Here is a 14705-nt window from a genome sequence, read left to right as displayed (position 1 = left end):
GCTCTCCAGCCTGGGAAACGAGTGAAACTCTGTCTTTAAAAAAAAAAAGGAAAAAAAATAAAAAGGAAAACTATATATCCATATTTAATTGGTCAAAATTTTGTTTAAAATTTTTGAAATGTTAATGTGCAAAGAATAAAAACTCTTCCACAATGTTAACAGTGACTAACTCTGGATGGCAGGATTTGGGATAATTTTTATATCCTTCATTATGATTTTCAGGATTTTCAAATTTTTTTCAATTTCCCTTTTTTTCACCTCTGCAGTAACAAGAATACAGTTTAAGGAAACTTGTCTCCAGGCCAGGCATGGTGGCTCATGCCTGTAATCCCAGCACTTTGGGAGGCTAAGGTGGGTGGATCACCTGAGGTCAGGAGTTCCAGACCAGCCTGGCCAATATGGTGAAACCCCGTCTCTACTAAAAATACAAAAATTAGCTGGGGTGTAGTGGTGCATGCCTGTAATCACAGCTACTGGGGAGCCTGATGCAAGAGAATCGCTTGAACCCAGGAGGCAGAGGTTGCAGTGAGCTGAAATCGCATCATTGCACTCCAGCCTGGGCGACAGAGCAAGACTCCATCTCAAAAAAAAGAAAAAAAAAGAAAAAAAGAAAAAGAAAAGAAAAGAAACTTGTTTCCAAATGCAACAGAAGGAGATGTATGTGGTATCCTATATTCCTGCTCTTCATTTTGACATTTCTTCTGGGCGATTGTATACATTCCCCATCTCTGCATCTTATCCTATCTAAATGATGGTAACAGTAAATGGGGATCATTTTAATTTCCATATTCTGTAGGTTTTCAGAGCTCAAGTCAAGCTAATATTCTGTATCTACAGCTTTTTAAAATAGGAGGTCTGTCTAAAAATGTACTATCAGCAGACCTGAACGAGTAGTGGTAAAAGCCTCGTTTTTCTCTTTACTTGTTAGCACTGGTCTTTCTGTGTTCATAAAGATGTCAAGACCCAAGAAAAACAAGAAAAGAGAAGAAAAATTCCAAAAAAGACAACTGATTAGAAAAAAATAACTTAATTAACGAATTTAATTCAACCCCTTTCAAAAAGCATAGAATTTATTCCCTCCACCTTCCCACTCTCTTACCTGTTCCAGATACTGACATTATTCCGATTCTTTATCCCACTTTACTTAGCTCAATGTGGTTCTTGCTTCAATAAATTCAGAAGAGTAATCACTCATATAATGTTTATTTAGATTTTAGGGCAGAATGTCAAGCTGGGTTAATACATTATCTGTATGTATTTTATTTTTAATAAAGTATGAATACATAATCTGCTATTTTTAAAAAGCATGGTCAAATGTATAGTGTAGCCAAATCTTAAAAACCAATTTATCTTCGATATCAATAAAGTACCTAATAATTATTTTGCAAATAGAAATTAGTCGTTAACATCCCTAGATAACTACTTTTATTATTGTGAATTGTTCATAACTAAGTTTATAGTTTATCTCTTCCCTTTTTTAAAATTAGTTCAAAGATATCTAAAAATAGCCCCAGTGGTGATGAAGTTTCTATTTTACTTACATGTATATGTCCTGGACCCCCAATTATAATCTCTAACATTTATTGAGTGCTTACTATGTGCCAGGCCATGTTCTGAGCATTTTGTATGTTCACCTATTGATTATTTAATCCATACAACAGCCTATGAAATAGGTACTCTTATTATCTCCATTTTACAGATGAGGACATTGAGAATCTGGGGATTTTATCTCATTCAAAAGCACAGAGCTAAGGGTTGAAACCAGGCAGTTGACATCCAGAGCCCACTCCCTTACCTGCTACTCCAAACCATGATTTCTTTTGTTGTTATGCCCCGAGATTCCTTGTTCTACCCAAGTTTCCTGTACTGTTCTTGCCCTCTTCTTCCTGAGACCTCCTTGACCATCACAGCTCTCCACTGAGACGGCTGTGTCCTGGGTTCTGAGACATGGGGGCTGGAAGGGACCCCAGGGACAGCGAGCAGTAGGGAGAGGAGGCAGCGAGAACAGAACCTGGATCCCTGGTGCATAGGCAGGGAGAAAGTGGACAAAGGAAAAAACAAGCAAGGCAGGTGGAGCCATGCCTAGGTAAAGTTGATCCCTAAGCCACACTTCCCAGAAATTCCTGATTCAAAAGCAAATTTTCTCTAAGGTCAAAGGGCAAACTGATTATTCTAAATTTACATTGAGAAAGCTTCAGGGAGAGAACCCAGTATTGGAAGGATAAGAGAAATAAGGAGTGGAAGAGATAGGTGAGTAACAGTAACTTAAATGCAGAATATATATAATATATATAATATATAATATATGTAGAATATATATAATTACAGTATATTATAGTAGAATATATATATTATTTTTATATATTTTATATATAAATATAGATTTTTTATATATTTTATATATAAATATATGTATATATAAAATACTGTGAAAGAAGAATAGAATCTTGAGACCTCACGTTCACTATGCCAAAGGGAAAGTTAAGCTTGGGAAATGAGTCATGCAAAAACTGCCTTCCTTTTGTTCCCAAATACCTGTAATTTCACATGCTTACTTTATCTTATATAAAATGTAGATGTACTGAGCATGAGATCAATGCATAATTTCCCTCTAGTCCCTTCTTTTTACATGTAAAGTATAGACTCACTGAGTGTTACAGAGTCTTGGCACAATCTAAACACTTGCCTCATTGCCAACCCATCTTTCGTTTATTTTCTTCCCCTCCTGCTTGCTCTTTCCCCTCTAAAGATGGAAGTTCCCAAAACCCTCTTTGGAAAAAGCACAGGTCACAGATCTTGCAGTGGTTTGTGTTTCTTTTACCTGGGACAAAATAAACCTCGAATCTATTGAGATACACTTCAGTTACTTTTTGGTTTACAATATGTACATATATGTATATAATTTATATGTATATAATATATATACTTGTTTTAACCAGAGGTATGTTATTCAAAATCCACTCATCCTTACGACTACCTGCATTCTCCCACAGTATTTTCTATGTCCCTGCCCCTGAGGTTGGCACTGCAAATCAGGTACATGGATACTGGGAGCTGATGGGCTCCCCTCTGGCTACCTGGGCTGCTGAAGGGGCCATAGACAGACCCAGCTTTCCTCTCATGGAGAGGCCCTGGGCCAGCGCAGGGCGGGAGTGGGATTACAGCCAGACTATAGCTTCTTCACCTGCTTTTTCCTATCAGGATTTCATAAGAGGCAATTGCTTGTTTTTTGAGGGTGTGGGCAAATCAGGGGGAGTTGAAAAGGAAATTGGGTAAGATTTGAATAGTTGGGCATGTTGAATATTATGAAATTATCTCCCTCTTCAAATAATCCAAAATATACCCCAAAGAAACAGGCTGATGAGAGGTGCTTCAAGGCTCCACTGAATCTCCCAAGCTCTGAAGATGTAGCTGGCTGTTACCGGATTGCCAGTTTTCAAGCCTGGCCTCACAGGGACCCTCTTGGCAATTACCCACACAGGGGAAGCATCCGCTACATGGATGAGAATGAAAAGAGGAAAGAAGACGGTGCAAACCCAGGCACACCCCAGTGTCTGCCACCAGTGCTATTTAATCTCTGAGGTGTCACCCTTCCTGGCTTTATTGTCTCTTTTCCTGGAAGTCTCTTGTCCTCTCCTCCACACCCTTTAATCAGGCATCAAAGACTTTAACCACTTTTGCTGTGTGCCCAGGCCCACTCATTCTCACTTTTATGGCAAAGGGAGTGGGAGACAGAGAGACAGCCAGAAAGAAGAGACTGGGGACACCAAGACAAATGTTAGAAATTTAACCAAGGCCACCCTGTGGACAGGAGATTATTGGGTTTAGTGGAAAGCAGCACTGGCCACAACCACACGTGGCAAAAGCATCTATCGAGGAGTGAAGTTATATTTGGTTCCTCAGAGCTGAAGGTGACCGGGAAGCAGGGGCAGTGGTGTCCTCCTGCCTTCCTGAGGCTGTCTGTTCCCTTACCTCTGGGAAGGCTTATTTTACCCCTGAGTGCTTAGTTTTGAAAGCCTTAGTTCCCTCTCTCCCATAAAAAAGCTCTACTCTGCTAACATCTAAGTTACCTTTGCAGAGTCTTAGGTAGAGGGAGGAAATCCCAATAAAGATTCCACCCTATTTGCAAAATACAAACATGGTATTTCTTGCATTCCCAAAATTGTGAAAGAAAATGTGTATCACCACAATAGAGAATGGCATTTTTTGTTTGATCAAAACCTAAATATATTTGATGAAAATGTGTCTGGTTCTAAGTTTATTGCCCAGAAAGCCATGTTTACTCACTTGGAATTTATAGACATCTCATAATATCTGAGTCGAGTAGGACCTCCGGGCTCTATCTCACTCTTCTCTCCCACACCCAGAGGGAAGTGTAGGGTTCTCAGATTTTAGAATAAAGAAGAATCACCTGGACAACTCACCTAAAATGCACGTCTTCAGGTCTCATACTCAGAGGCTCTGACTCAATAGGTCTGGGTGGAGCCCAGGAATTTGGGCTTTAAATGAGTATCTCAGGTGATTCTAATGCAGAATGTGTAAGATGACCAGATCCTATCACACTTAGATATATTGGCCTAGGGCCACCTAATTTGGAGAAAATGTTAGTAAGACCCCGTGGTTGGTGCTCAGCTATAGGTACCAGAATTTTGATCAAAATTTACTATCATTGTGACACTTCTCTTTGGAACTGGAAGGCTAGAACCCCACTTGTAAAGTGCTGGGAAAATACAAGGAAAATTTAGGGTGAGTAGTGTTTTGAATTCTTACACATGGACAGTGAATGTATAAGAATTCTTACCAATAAAAAAAGAGAGAGAGCGAGAGAGAATAGCTGCTAAAGAATTAACACAAACATGTATATATTAATTATTCTCTTTTCTCCTCTGATTCCAGAGGACTTTGTAATTCCACTAATTCTTCTTGAACTTCCAGGATGATCTGAGACTTAATTTTTTCATGTGCTTTTTGCTTCCTATTTGGCAGCATCTTATCTTGAAGTTTCCGCTTTCTGCTTGGGGACCTAAAAACTAACTAATGGGAATTTCTTCAAAATGAGCAAACTCTGGTGAATTCCCAAAGCGGAAGAAACAAGTGAGGATCGGCTGGTTAATTAAGAGAACTTTTCCTGAATGTAGCCAGACTGTTTGCCGACTGTTGTTAACACGAGGGAAGAAATATCCCTTGATTTTAGAAGAGCCCCTTGTTTGTTTTTCTTGGCCATTTGTGCTGCTTGTTTTGTAAGTCAGAAATTTCCTAAAGGACTATTATTAGCTTTGTTCTCACGTCAGAAAAATTCTGCTCTGGCCACTTTTAAACATATAACTTGGATTTTACTGTATTAGAAAATGTAACAATTACAGACAGCACTAAAGGACACCAAAGGGCAAAGAAAATGGGTAACTTTTTTTTTCTTCCCCAAATCTAAAATAGGTGATTTTGGAGAAGTAGGAGAAAAACCTGGATTTTCTAGATCTCTTTAGAGCTCAACAACTGATATAGTTAATTATGTAAGTCTTTGATATTTGGAAATGATTGGATTAACAGGATAACAATGAATATTTAAATACAGTGATTTGGCCAGGAGCAGTGGCTCATGCCTGTAATTCCAACATTTGGGGACGCTGAGGCAGGTGGATCACCTAAGGCCGGGAGTTTGAGACCAGCCTGGCCAACATGGTGAAACTCCATCTCTACTAAAAATACAAAATTAGCCGGGCGTGGTGGTGCATGACTGTAATCCCAGCAACTCGGGAGGCTGAGGCAGGAGAATTGCTTGAACTCGGGAGACAGATTTTGCAGTGAGCCAAGATCGCGCCATTGCACTCCAGCCTGGGCAAAAAGAGCGAAATTCCATCTCAATAAATAAATAAATAAATAAATAAATACAGTGATTTAACACAAGAGATTTCTATTTCACACTAATGAGCTCTGTCACTGGGGCAAGCTTCTTTGCCTCATTAAGTCTCATTTCCCGAGAGCTTATTTATTTATACCAAGAGTGCTTGACTACCTTCTCTGCTAGCTGTGACATAATATGACAAAAGGTATAAATATGGGAAAAGGCACTAATTTGTATCAAACTGTTCTTTGTTTTTCCTTGCTGTGAAGTTTTTACCTAATAATTCATAATATACCATATTTAGAGTGTTTACTATGTATGGGCCTAGCACTTCACATACATTGCTTCTTACAAATTTTACAAAGTAAAAGGTAGATATTAATCTCATTTTACAGAGGACAAAACAGAGATCTGGAGAGGTTACATAACTTGCTAGTGTTTTTTCAGTTAATAAATGGTAGAGTGGAGATTCTATCTATGTTACTCTTAAGTCTGTGTCCTTTTTATTGACTCCATGCCTACTCAGATTTAAATCTCAGCAGGGAAGTAAACCTTAGTTTTTACATGAGAAAATGTTATAGCAACCTTCTTGACTTCCTTTACCCCCCACCCCAGTTTCACGAGCTTAGTGTCTTAGATCGGGTTCCTTTAGAAGCAGACCCTGAAATAAGGATGTGGGTGCCAGTCATTTATTGAAAAGGTGATCCCAAGAAAGCCTAGTAGGAGAGTGAGGAAGTGAGATGGGGAAAGGAAGAAATTCAACAAAAAGTGTGTTAATAAGCAGGTTACCGCTGTGGGCAACCGTGGGGCTCAGTTGCACTAACAAACTCTGTCTAGCACAGAAAACCTCAGGGTGTCCCCAAGGAGGGGCAAGAAGCCTGCCTAGGGTATGTATCCACCAACTCAATCACTGGCTGAGGGCTGATCCTGGGAGGGCTTTGTTAATTCCTCTGCACTTTCAAGTGGATTCCTGTGGTCAGAAAAAGCCCTCTACAATGAATTCCAGATGCTTGTATTTAAATCTGACATGATCTGAATGCTGTGTTGGGACAGGGTGGGAGTTATTAGTTTTCTGTCACTACTGTAACAGATTGCTACAAACCTGATGGCTGCAAACAACACATATTTATTATGTCATAGTTTCTGTGGGTCAGAAGTACAAGTTAGCTCAACTAGTTTCTCTGCTGTAGGTTTCACATTGCCAATATCAAGATGTCATCCAGTTGGGCTCTTCTTGGGAGGCTTGGGAATGAATCCACTTTCAAGCTCATTCAGATTGTTGGCAGAATCCAGTTCCTTGTGGTTGCAGGACCAAGGTCCCTGTTCCCTTGCTGGCTGTTGGCCAGGAGTCATTCTTAGCTTCTAGAGACTACCTGTACTCTCTGACTCGTGTCTCCACTTCACCTTTCAAACCAGCAGTGGCTAGTCAAGTCCCTCTCTTCAAATGTCTCCAACTGTGCCTTCAACTCATTTCTCCTCTGTGTACAATGTCTGCCTCTACTGCTTGTAAGGGCTCATGGGATTACATTGGATTTATTCAATCCAGGATAATCTCCATGTTTTAAGGCTAGCTGACAGTGATCTTAATTCCATCTACAAAGCCCCTTCCAATAGTACTGTATTAGTCCGTTTTCATGCTACTGATAAAGACATACCCAAGACTGGGCAATTCACAAAAGAAAGAGGTTTAATTAGATTTACAGTTCTGCATGGCTGGGGAAGCCTCACAATCATGGCGGAAGGCAAAGAGGAGCAAGTCATGTCTTACATGGATAGCAGCAGGCAAAGAGAGAGAGCTTGTGCAGGGAACTCCTCTTTTTAAAACCATCAGATCTCATAATACTTATTCACTATCACAAGAACAGCATGGGAAAGTCTTGCCCCCATGATTCAATTACTCCCACCAGGTCCCTCCCACAACATGCAGGAATTCAAGATGAGATTTGTGTGGGGACACAGCCAAACCATATCAAGTACCTAGATTCATGTTTGATTAAACAACCAGGGAGCAGAAATCTTCAGAAGTGGGGGGCATCTTTAGAATTCTGCCCACCAAGGCTGGGCTCAGTGGCTCACACCTGTAATCCCAGCACTTTGGGAGGCTGAGGTGGGTGGATCATGAGGTCAAGAGATCGAGACCACCCTGGCCAACATGGTGAAACCCCATTTCTACTAAAAATACAAAAATTAGCCAGGCATGGTGGTGGACACCTGTAGTCCCAGCTACTCAGGAGGCTGAGGCAGGAGAATCACTTGAACCCAGGAAGCGGAGGTTGCAGTGAGCCAAGATTGTGCCACTGCACTCTAGCCTGGGAGTCAGAGCAAGACTGTCTCAAAAAAAAAAAAAAAAAAAAAGAATTCTGCCCATCATAGTAGGCTGTCCTACACAGACATAACCCAGGAATTAGGTGAACGGCTAACCTAAATTAGCACTGTGATGTGTTTTCTGACTTGGTCCTTATAGCTCCTCTGCTTAGATGTGGAACTAATCCATGAATGCCAGGGTTTGTCTAGACTTTTAAGTGGGAGTTAAATATACAAAGTACAGGAGATATTATGGGCCTCATCCATGTCCCCTTGGCATTTATCTTTCTTGGATAACCCAACTCTACTAGTTTTTATATCTCACTTGTTCCTATACTCTGTGAACTGATGTCCCATAAATAGACATTTCATTTTGCCGTCTTCTTGAACAATAATTACGATTATTAATCTAGCAGTTATCATTAATTGGCCACTTACTTCACATTAGACACAGCATTTAGGACTTAAGAATACCATGTCATTTGATCATCATAACATGGTCAGGAATTACGTATTGCTATCCAAATTTTACAAAGAAGGCACTGAGGGTTAGAGTTTAAATAACTTGCTTAAGATGTCACAGCCTGTAAGTGACAAAATTAAGACTCAAATACAGGTCCATCTGACTCCAGAGTCTATGTTCTTGGCTACCACACTGCCTCTCCTATAAGTGACCTGTTGTTTTACTGCTATATCCACACTCTACTAACTTTACCATCTCCCATGAGTCTGTCTAGAGGAGGGCACACACTGCACGGAAAACACATGAATGCAAATTAAGGAAGGGCCTACTTACTACACAGAGCCATTCTAATACCTGATGTTTGCTCTAATCCAGTTTTACTATTAATTAGTTGCTGGTGCCCAAATTTTTACTGAGAAATGGGGATAATTTGGGAAGTCATAATGATGCCTTCTTCTCATAGGGTATTTTATTTGTTGTTGTATCACCAGGACCCAACACAGCCTGGCTTTTAGTAAATGATCAAAAATATCTGTTGAATGAATAAATGGAGTCACCTGAAACATGTTAAACATTTGTTCACGTGTCCTAATGTGGATTTCAGGATAGTAAGCATCTTAAAAGGAAAGCATGCACACTGTTCTTGCTACATTAATTTCTCACAATATAAAAAAAGGAAAGCATCTGAAAAAAGCGCCAGCCACTGTATCTCCTAATATCACCTGAGCACAGATATGGAGAAACTAAGGGAGAGGGATGATGGGCCATGCCTCTCTCCTCACCATGGCAAGAGTCCTGGGGGTCAGACCCGAGGAGAGCAGGAAGTGTCATTTGAGGGATACATTTCCACAGTGGAAATAATAAGACTTAAATAAATGTTATATACACAGTTCAACTGTTTTTATGTGTAAAGGTAGTAGGTTTTCACAATAAGGAAGCACTTCTTTTTTTTTTTTTTTTTTTGAGACAGAGTCTCACTCTGTCTGTCAGCCTGGAGTACAGTGGTGCTATCTCGGCTCACTGCAATCTCTGCCTCCTGGATTCAAGTGATTCTCCTGCCTCAGCCTCCTGAGTAGCTGGGATAACAGGTGTGTGCCATTACACCTGGCTAATTTTTGTATTTTTAGCAGAGATGCGGTTTCACCATGTTGGCCAGGCTGGTTTCGAACTCCTGACCTCAGGTGTTCTGCCTGCCTCCGCCTCCCAATGTGCTGGGATTACAGGCATGAGCCACTGCACTCGCCAAGCACTTCTACTTATAGCATTTACAAACCCTTCTTAGAATATTTAAAAATTCTAAGAGAAGAGTAAATTGAGCCTTCCCAACTAATTCTAGGAGGTTATAACCTTCATACCAAAACTGGACAATGCTTGCACAAAAGAAGGAAGCCAATGAGGCCACCTAGAAGGAAGACTGGGCATTGGGCCCAGTGAGTCCTGGAAACCTCATCTGTGCCAGCCACCCTGGCATGGCCTGTATGAGTGGATGAGAGTGTCTTGTCCACAGACAATAGTCATCTAGCTGTGATAAAGGAGTCAAGGTAGTCAGCTGCATCTCTTTCACCTGTTTGCCAATGTCACACAGGTTGAAAAGCTAAGGTTTATGTGAAGCAAAGTATCAAAGATGATGAAATGATCAACCTGACAATGAGTACCATGCCTGCATTGTCCAGAAAGGGAACTGTGGAAGATTTGGAGCTGAATTTCAAAACAGAATTTCCTCACTCTCTGGATGTTGGCTTACTTGGCCTTTGATGTTCAGAGGTGGTGCCTTTGTGTTGTTGAACAATGTTGATTTTGGAGAGAAAACAGAGTTGAAAAACCCACAGGTCATTCCCTGGGAAGTATTACCGGAATAAAGAGGATAATTTCAGCAAGCCAGCAAGGCCTCATCTCTGCTTCTAATAGATAGGAAGAAAGGAAGAGAGGAACAATACTTTTTTAAGAAGCTCAGCTTTATCGCTTTATCTCATAGAAAGATGCCTCCAGTCTGTCTGGCTAAAGGAAATTGGCATGGGAAAGTCTTTATCTGTGATTCTAACAAGTGGAATGTTTCCCTTCATTAAGAGAGCCTTGTCTGGCTTGGGGAAATGAAACACTTTCTCCGATATGAGTGGGCTGTAACCCCTGCTACTAAATACTCAGAAGAAATAAGGCGGTTGTGGAGCAGTCAGGAATGAGTCACTTGCCTCCCTGGAATATTCAGAAAACTGAATCAAAAGGACATTCTTCTGGGTTTTCTTAGTCTATTAGACTAAGGGTCTCTACTTTGTTAAATTTCTGGGAAACAGCATAGAATGGGAGAAAAAACTGGTCACTGTAGTCATGCAAATCTGCAAAACAAACAAAAAAGTCTGGGTATTGCTGCTAACTAGCTATGTGACCTTAAGCAAGATATTAACTCTCTCTGAACTTCAGGTTCTTCATCTGTTAAATAGTATATCTGTAAAATGGGAATTCTTTTCATATCATAATGCAGTAGCTTTTTAAAAAAAATAAAATGGATGAGATGATCAGAATAAAGAGCCTGGGATATATAGTTACTCAATATATAGCAGCATGTAAAGATCCTATTAGAAATGCTAATTTTACAGTTAGCCATTTGGAGATGATCCGCCAAAGCTGCTAATGTAGAGGCAACTGAGAATTTGCCTGTCCTTCAGAATATGAATAAATAACTGTCAATGATGTCTCAAGCCTAGAAAAACCTATCCACCTGGATGGGTGGGAAATTTCTAGGCTAATACTGAGAAGCCCATTTCTTGAGAAATAGGTCCTGGACTGAGTGAAGGAAAAGAAACAGTAAAACCCATGGTAAAGCAGCAAGGCTCTCTAGAGGCTCTGGAGAGGATGAATTGAATTCTAGAAGATGAAGTAGGGAAGACACTTTACCTTCTTGTTAAATGGATTCAAAGACCTTCGGGAATCTCCAATTGTACAAATGGCACCATGGCTGTATGTTCCATGGACCACTGCTTCCCAGAGATGCTCAGTGAAAAAAGAATGCCATGGTCAAATAAGTTTGGAAACACTCCATCATGTGGCCACCTCCTTGAAGACTCTAATGCACATTAACATGTTAAACACTCTGAGAAGTCCTGCAGAGCAGAAATGTGCTTCACATCTGCTAAGCCAGCAATTTCCCAATATACTTGATTATGGATACTTTTTTCCCTACAACACCATTCTCTGATATGCTTCCAGTGACATGAAATAAATATATATGCATGAGGTTCTTCATTAGGGAATACTTTTTAACAGAAAATATTGAGAATAATCTAAATATAAATGCACAGCATTTACCTTTTCTGCATAAACTATATACAGGCGTACCTTGGAGATACTGTGGGTTTGGTTCCCACAATATCTCCAAAACCACATTCGGTTTTATGACCACTGCCATAAAACCAGCCACATGAATTTTTTGGTTTCCCAAGTTACATTTTTACTATACCATGGTCTATTATGTATACAATAGCATTATATCTAAAAAACAATGTAAACACCTTAATTTAAGGCTGTGGCTGGTTTGATTTTCTACCCAGACCACTAAAACTTTCTTCATATCAGCAATAAGGCTGTTTCACTTTCTTACTATTTTTTGTGATAGCACTTTTCCTTTCCTTCAAGAATTTTTCCTTTCTATTCACAATTTGACTGTTTGATACAAGAGGCCTAGATTTTAGGCCTTACTTGTACACTTAAATTGTATCTCTTAATAATACACTTAATAATACACTTAAATTGTATCTCAATTTAAGGTGTTTACATTGTTAGCTAAAAATGCTAATGATCATCTGAGACTTCATTAAGTCATAATCTTTTGCTGATGGAAGGTCTTGCCTCAGTGTTGATGTCTGCTGACTGGGTGGCTTTGGCAATTTCTTAAAGTAAGACAAGAATCAAGTTTGACATATCAATTGACCCTTCCTGTCATAAATGATTTTTTTTCTCTGTAGCCTGCAATGCTCTTTGATAGCATTTTACCCACAGTAGAATTTTCAAAATTGGAGTCAATCCTTTCAAACTCTGGTGCTGTTTTATCAACTAAGTTTATGGAATATCAGAAATCCCTTGTTGTCGTTTCAACAATGTTCACACCATCTTCCCCAGGAGTATATTCTGTCTCAAGAAACCACTTTCTTTGCTCCTCTATAAGAAGCAATTCCTCATCCATTAAAGTTTTATCCTGAGATTGCAACAACTCAGTTACAACTTCAGGCTCTACTTCTAATTCTAGTTCTCTTGCTATTTCTATCTCATTTGTACTTACTTTCTCCACTGAAGTCTTGAACCCTTTATAGTCACTCATGAGGGTTGGAATCAACTTCTTACAAACTCCTGTTAATGTTGATATTTTGACCTGCTCCCATGATTCATGGATATTCTTAATAGCATCTAGAATGGTGAACGTTTTCCATAAGGTTTTCAATTGGCTTTGCCCGGATCCATCAGATGAATCGCTATCTATGGAAGCTATAGATTTATGAAATGTATTTCTTTTTTTGTGGGAGCATAGGGTATCACCCTCTCACCCAACCTGGAATGCAGTGGCACAATCATAATTGAAGACTCAGTCTCCTGGGCTCAAGTGATTCTCCCACCTTGGCCTCCCAAAACATTGGATTACAAGCTTGAGCCGCTGTGTCTAGCCCAAAATGTATATCATAACTAATGAGACTTGAAAGTCAAAGTGACTCCTTGGTCCATGGGCTGCAGAATGGACGCTGGGTTACCAGACATGAAAACAATACTCATCTCCTCATACATCTCCTTCAGAGCTCCTGGGTGAGCAGGCGCATTGTCAAATGAGCAGTAGTATCTTCAAAGAAATTTTTTTTCTGAGCAGTAGATCTCCACAGTGGACTTAAAATAGTCAGTAAACTATGCTGTAAACAGATGTGCTGTCATCCAAGCTCTGTTTTTCCACGGATAGGGCACAGGCAGAGTAGATTTAGCATAATTCTCAAGGGCCTTAGCATTTTTGGAATGACAAATTGAGCATTGTCTTCAAATTTTTTTCTTTTTTGAGACGGAGTCTCACTCTGTCACCCAGGCTGGAGCACGGTGGTGCAAACTCAGCTCACTGCAACCTCCGCCTCCCGGGTTCACACCATTCTCCTGCCTCAGCCTCCTGAGTAGCTGGGACTACCGGTGCCCGCCACCATGCCCGGCTAATTTTTTGTATTTTAGTAGAGACGGGGTTTCACCGTATTAGCCTGGATGGTCTCGATCTCCTGACCTGGTGATCTGCCCGCCTCGGCCTCCGAAAGTGCTGGGATTACAGGCGTGATCCACCGTGCCCGGCCTGGCTTCAACTTAAAGTCGCCAGCTGTGTTAGCCTCTAACACAGCTCTCTCTAATTAGACTGTCTCTAATAAGAGAGTCTGCCTCTCCTTTCAAGCTTTGAAGCCAGGCATCATTCTCTTCTCTAGCTATGAAAATCTTAGATAGCGTCTCCTCCCAATAGAAAGCCATTTTTTATACCCTAAAAATCTGTCGTTTAGTGTAGCCACCTTTATCATTGATCTTACCTAGATCCACTGGATAACTTAGCACAGTGTCTACATCAGTACTTCTGCTTCACCTTGCAGTCTTATGTTATGGGGATGGCTCCTTTCCTCTAACCTCATAAACCAACCTCTGCTAGCCTCACATTCTTCTTTTACAGCTTCCTCGCCTCTGTCAGAGTTCACAAAATCGAAGAATGTTGGGCCTTGGATTATACTTTGGTTTAAGGGAATGCTGTGGCTGGTTTGATTTTCTATCCAGACCACTAAAACTTTCTTCATATCAGCAATAAGGCTGTTTCACTTTCTTACTATTTTTTGTGATAGCACTTTTCCTTTCCTTCAAGAATTTTTCCTTTCTATTTGCAATTTGACTGTTTGATACAAGAGGCCTAGATTTTAGCCTATCTCAGTTTACACTATGCCTTTTTCACTAAGCTTAATCATTTTAGCTTTTTATTTAAAGTAAGATGGGTGACCCTTCCTTTCATTTGAACACTTACATGATGATGCCTGGCTTCAAAGCTTGAAAGGACAGGCAGACTCTCTTATTAGGGGCTAACATAGCTGGCAACTTTTAAGGTGA

The sequence above is a fragment of the Pongo abelii genome, chromosome 1 (assembly GCF_028885655.2).
Source record: "Pongo abelii isolate AG06213 chromosome 1, NHGRI_mPonAbe1-v2.0_pri, whole genome shotgun sequence".
NCBI lineage: Eukaryota > Metazoa > Chordata > Mammalia > Primates > Hominidae > Pongo > Pongo abelii.
The sequence above is the reverse complement of the archived record's forward strand: the minus strand, read 5'-3'. Positions refer to the sequence as shown.